The following is a 5,821-nucleotide window of genomic DNA, read 5'->3' as shown; positions in this document are numbered from 1 at the left end:
AATTAAAAAAAAAAATTAAAGAAGAAAAATTCAAACATTTTCCACTAAAACAAGTGACAGAAAAATGGCAAGACAAAGGTAAAAAACTTGAGAGACCTGGAAATACAAGACAGCTCTGTCAAGTTCTGGCTTTCACAAGTCTCACTGTATTTACCCATGTTACTATTTATTCACATTTTTATTATAACCTGTTTTAGACTACCACACATAGGACATTCTTGTAAATGTCTTTTGGTGCACATATGTGTCTACTTCTGTTGGATATATGCATATAAACAGAATTAGTAAGACATAGTCAGGGCTTTGAATTAGTTCTGTCTGGTTGAGTAATGGTTGATGAAGCAAAACCAGAATGCACCCAAATTTGTAAAATGTAGTGTACTGAATGATAATTGGAATGAGAAAATACAGGTTTGTAATTTCTAACAGGTTGAAGCCCTGTTAGAAAGACCCTTAATCTGCCTCTCAGAAAACAAAGATGGTGTGCATTTTTCATAGCAACCAAATCTTTTGACCAGCAGAGTCAGAAACATCATTGCTCCACTCAAAGACTGGGCCAATAATACGGATTTCAATGTGTGTTGCACTCCGAAGTCCTAGCAATAATCCAATTTCTACATCAGGTTCCTGAAAGGGCTTACAATGCCTTTTATGAATCTCCCATTTCAGAACTTCAATCCATATTTCTTCCTGTTCCAATTATCATTCCACTACATCCACATTTTACAAAATTAGGTCCATTACACTTTTAATTTGTCAGCTATGTCTGAGCTGGTTTGAACTAGTTTGAAGCCCTGGTTTATGGTGTATAGGCAGCATCAGGATTGGAGGAAGACTTGGTAACAACCTGCAATATGAAAGTGATAGACTCTTGCTTGCTGAAAGTGAAGAATATTGAAGATTGAAAAAGACTAATGAAGATCAAAGATTTTGGTATCAAAGCATTTGGTATGAGTCACATTTTAGCATAAAGAAAACAAAAACAGTCACAAATGGACAAATAATGAATATCATGATAAATGGAGAAAATATTAAAGTTCTCAAGGATTTAATTTTACTTGCATCCACAATCAACATCCATGGACGATTGTGCTAGAATAGACTTCTGTAAAGTGTTAAAAAGCAAAGGTGTTACCTTGCAGACTAAAATGTGCCTGACCCAAGCCTGTGGTATTTTCGGTTGCTTCGTAAGCATGCAAAAGCTGGATAATGAGTAAAGAAGACTGAAGAAGAATTGATGCCTTTGAATTATGGTGTTGGCAAATAATATGGAATATACCATGGACTGCCAGAAGAATGAACAAATCTATTTGGAAGACAATGATCTTCTTCCAGAATGATCCTTAGAAGCAACACAGTGAGGCTTTGTCTCTCTTATGTTGGACATGTTCTCAGAAGGGGTCAGTTCCTGGAGAAGGACACTATGCTTGGTAAAGTAGAGTGAGGCAAAAATGAAGAGTACCCTTAATGAAATGGTCTGACACTGTGGTTGCAATAATGGGCTCAAACACGCTACAATTTTGAGGAAAGTGCAAGACTAGGCAGTGACTCAACACTTGGAATTGGCTCAACAGCACTCAACAACGGGGTGTATAAATCAGCTTTCATAGACACTGCCAACCAATGTTCCAAAGTATTTGCACAATTTTAATTCTCACTAAGAAATATATGAGTACTCTAGTTGTTTCATATGTTTGCTGATACTTGACATTTTCAAACTTTAAAAATTCTGTCTGATTCTTCACACTAGAGCAGGGATGTTATTTAGTTCATTGCCATATCTGCAAGTGATTGAAGGTGTAAGTACTCATACAGTGTTGATAAATGAATGCTTGAGTGTAAGGAAACTATACATACTTCACTGCAGAGAACAAGATCTTTCACCTGCTGGCTTCAATTTATTGTACTCTGTCTCAAACACACTGCTGTTGAGTTGGATCCGACCCTTCTTTGGGTTTTCAAGCCTGTACCGCTACTACACCCAAGTGGCAGGAAAAGTGGAAGGGAAAGGAAAGGAAAGCTAGGGAGCCCAGGAGAGAGCAAGCAAGCAGCAGAGGGATCCAGATAAGGGGAAGGAGCCAGGCTCCAACCCCCACACAGCAGGAAAAGTGGAGGGGAAAGGAAAGGAAAGCCAGGGCATCAAAGACAGACTAGCAAGTGGCAGGGATCCAGGTAAAGGGAGGGTAGAGAGGTTTCAAACAGCTAAGGGAGACAAACTTGTCTGTCAGTTTGTCATACTATGGTGGCATGTTGCTGTGAGGGTTGAGGCTGTGCCACCAGTGTTTCAAATGCCAGCAGGGTTGCATATGGTGCACAGGTTTCAATGCAGTTTGCAAACTGAGATAGACTAGGAAGAAGGAAGAGGCCATCCACTTCTCAAAGAATTGTCCAGGGAAAACCTTATGAATAGCAGAGAAACACTGTCTGTTACAATACTAGGAAAAGGAAGGTTAGGCAATCTACTTCTGTAGTGATACTGTCTTGGAAACCCAAGGAGGGGTCACTATGAGTTGGGTCTGACTCGATGGCATGTAACAACAACATATGAATAGCCGAGAAATGCTGTCTGATACAGTGCAGAAGGACAAGCCACTTAGTTTGGAAGGGGATAAAAATACAACTGGAAAAGAGCAGCATCATCACAGTAGTACCAACCTTACTGATATAGATAAAGTAAAGCTGCCTCAGAAACCCAAGGAGGGGTCGCTATGAGTCGGGGCCGACTCGACGGCACATAACAACAACAACAACAACAAAGCTTTTGAGAGCTCCATTTGCTGACGTGGCATGACTCATATTGAGGAGAAACAGCTGCAAACATCTATTAATAATCGGATATGGAATGTACAAAGCATGAATCTAGGAAAATTAGAAGTTGTCAAAAATTAAAGGGAACACATCAAGATTGATATCCTAGGCATTAGTGAGCTGAAATTGACTTATTTTGGCCATTTTGAATCAGACAACCATATGATCTACTATGCTGGGAATGACAGTTTGAAGAGGAATGGTGTGGCATTCGTCACCACAAAGGATATTTCAAGATCTATCCTGAAGTACATTGCTGTCAGAGATAAGATAATACCCATATGCCTACAAGGAAGACCAGTTAATACCACTATTATTCAAATTTAAGCACCAACCACCAAAGCAAAAGGTGAGGAAATTGAAGATTTTTATCAACTTCTGCAGTCTGAAATTGACCAAATATGCAATAAAGATGTGTTAATTATCACGGTGACTGGAATGCAAAAGTTGGTAACAAAGAAGAATCACTAGTAGTTGGAAAATTTGGCCTTGGTGACAGAAATAATATTGGAGATCACATGATAGAATTTTGCAAGACCAGCAACTTATTCATTGCTAATACCTTTTTTCAACAACACAAATGGTGTTTATACACGTGCACTTCACCAGATGGAACACAAAGGAATCAGATTGACTACATCTGTGGCAAGAGGCAATGGAGAAGCTCAATATCTTCAGCCAAAACCAAGCCAGGAGCTGATTGTGGAACAGACCATCAACTGCTCATATGCAAGTTCAACTTGAAATTGAAGACAATTAAAACAAGCCCATGAAAGCCAAAATATGATCTTGAATATATCCCTCCTGAATTTAGAGACCATCTAAAGAATAGATTTGGTAAGTTGAACACCAATGACTGAAAACCAGAGGAATTGTGGGATGAAATCAAGAACATCATCCATGAAGAGAGCAAGAGGTCCTTAAAAAGATGACTAAAGAAGAAAACACCAACATGGATGACAGAACAGACTCTTAAGCTTGACCTTGAGTGGTGAGTAGCCAAAGCAAAAGGGAGAAATGACAAGATAAAAGAGCTGAACAGAAGATTTCAGAGAGCAGCTCGAGTAGACAAAGCCAATTACTCTAATGAAATGTGCAAAGACCTGGAGTCTGAAAACCAAAAGGGAAGAACACGCTCAGCATTTCTCAAACTGAAAGAACTGAAGAAAAAATTTAAGCCTCGAGTTGCAATATTGAGAGATTCTATGGGCAAAATATTGAATGATGCAGGAAACATCAAGAGAAGATGGCAGGAATACACAGAGTCACTGTACCAAAAAGAACTGATCGATCTTCATCCATTTCAGGAAGTGGCATATGATCTAGAACCAATTGTATTGGAGGAAGAAGTCAAAGCTGCACTGAAGGAACTGGCAAAAAACAAGGCTCTGGGAATTGACAGAATACCCGCTGAGATGTTTCAGCAAATGGATACCTCACTGGAGGCACTAACTCATCTATGCCAAGAAATTTGGAAGACAACAACCTGACCAGCTGACTGGAAGAGATCCATATTTGTACTGATTCCAGAGAGAAGGGATCCCACAGAATATGGACATTATCAAACAATAGCATTAATATTTCATGCAAGAAATAAATTATCTTACTGAAGATAATTTAAAAATGATTACAACAGTATATTGACAGAGAACTTTCAGAGGTACAAGTTGGATTCAGAAGAAGATGTGGAACAAGGGATATGATTTTGGATGTCAGATGGATCTTAGCTGAAAGCAAAGAATACCAGAAAGATATTTACTTGTGTTTTATTGACCATGCAAAAGCATTTGATTGTGTGGTCATAACAAATTGTGAATAATATTGGGAAGAATGAGAATTCCAAAACACTTAATTATACTCATGAGGAACCTGTACATAAACCAGGAAGCTGTTGTTCTAACAGAACAAGGGGACACATGGTTTAAAATAAAGAAGGGAGTGTGTCAGGGTAATATCCTTTCACCATACATATTCAATCTATATACTGAGCAAATGATCTGACAAGCTGGACAATATGAAGAACGTGGCATCAAAATTGGAGGAATGCTCATTAACAACCTGCAATATGCTGACACCACAACTTTGCTTGCTGAAAGTGAGGATCACTTGAAGCACTTACTGAGGAAGATTGAAGAATACAGTCTGCAGTATGGTACACCTGAATATAAAGAAAACAAAAATCCTCACAACTGGACCTATAAGTAGCATCATAATAAATGGAGAAAAGATTGAAGTTGTCAAAGTCTTCACATTGCTTGATTCTACAATTGATGCTAATGGAAGCAGCAGTCAGGACATCAGATGACATATAGCACTGGGCAAGTTGGCTGCAAAGGACCTCTTTCAAGTGTTGAAAAGCAAAGATGTCTCTTTGATGACTAGGGCGCACCTGACACAAGCCATGATTTCAGTTGTCTCATATGCATGTGAGAGCTGGACAATGAATAAGGAAGACCAAAGAAGAATTGACGCTTTTCAGTTGTGGTGTTGGTGAAGAATGCTGAAAGTACCGTGGACTGCTAAAAGAACTAACAAATCTGTCCTGGAGGAAGTGCAGTCAGAATGCTTCTTTTACGTGAGAATGGCCAGACTTTGTCTCACCTACTTTGCTCATGTTATCTATCAGAAGGGACAATTCCCTGGAGAAGAATGTCATGCCGGGTAAGGTGGAGGGTCCATGAAAGGGTGGACGGCCCTCAACAAGATGGATTGGCACAGTGGCTGCGGTGATGGGTTCAAGTATAGCAGAAATCATGGAGCTGGCATGGGACCTGGCAGTGTTTTGTTGTGCTGTGCATAGGGTCGCTATGAGTCAAAGATGACTCGACGGCACTTAGAAACAATATCACTGTTGTTGTTGTTATGTGCCGTGAAGTCGGACCCAACTCATAGCGACCCCTCCTTGGGTTTCCAAGGCAGCATCACTACGGAAGTAGATTGCCCTATCTTCCTTCCAAGGAGTGGCTGGTGGGTTTGAGCCACAAGTCTCCTGGTTAGCAGTCAAGTGCCTTAG

The sequence above is a fragment of the Orycteropus afer genome, unplaced genomic scaffold, assembly GCF_000298275.1.
Source record: "Orycteropus afer afer isolate SDZICR_OR568_19922 unplaced genomic scaffold, OryAfe1.0 scaffold00215, whole genome shotgun sequence".
Taxonomy (NCBI): Eukaryota; Metazoa; Chordata; class Mammalia; order Tubulidentata; family Orycteropodidae; genus Orycteropus; species Orycteropus afer.
Note: the sequence above shows the minus strand (reverse complement) of the source record.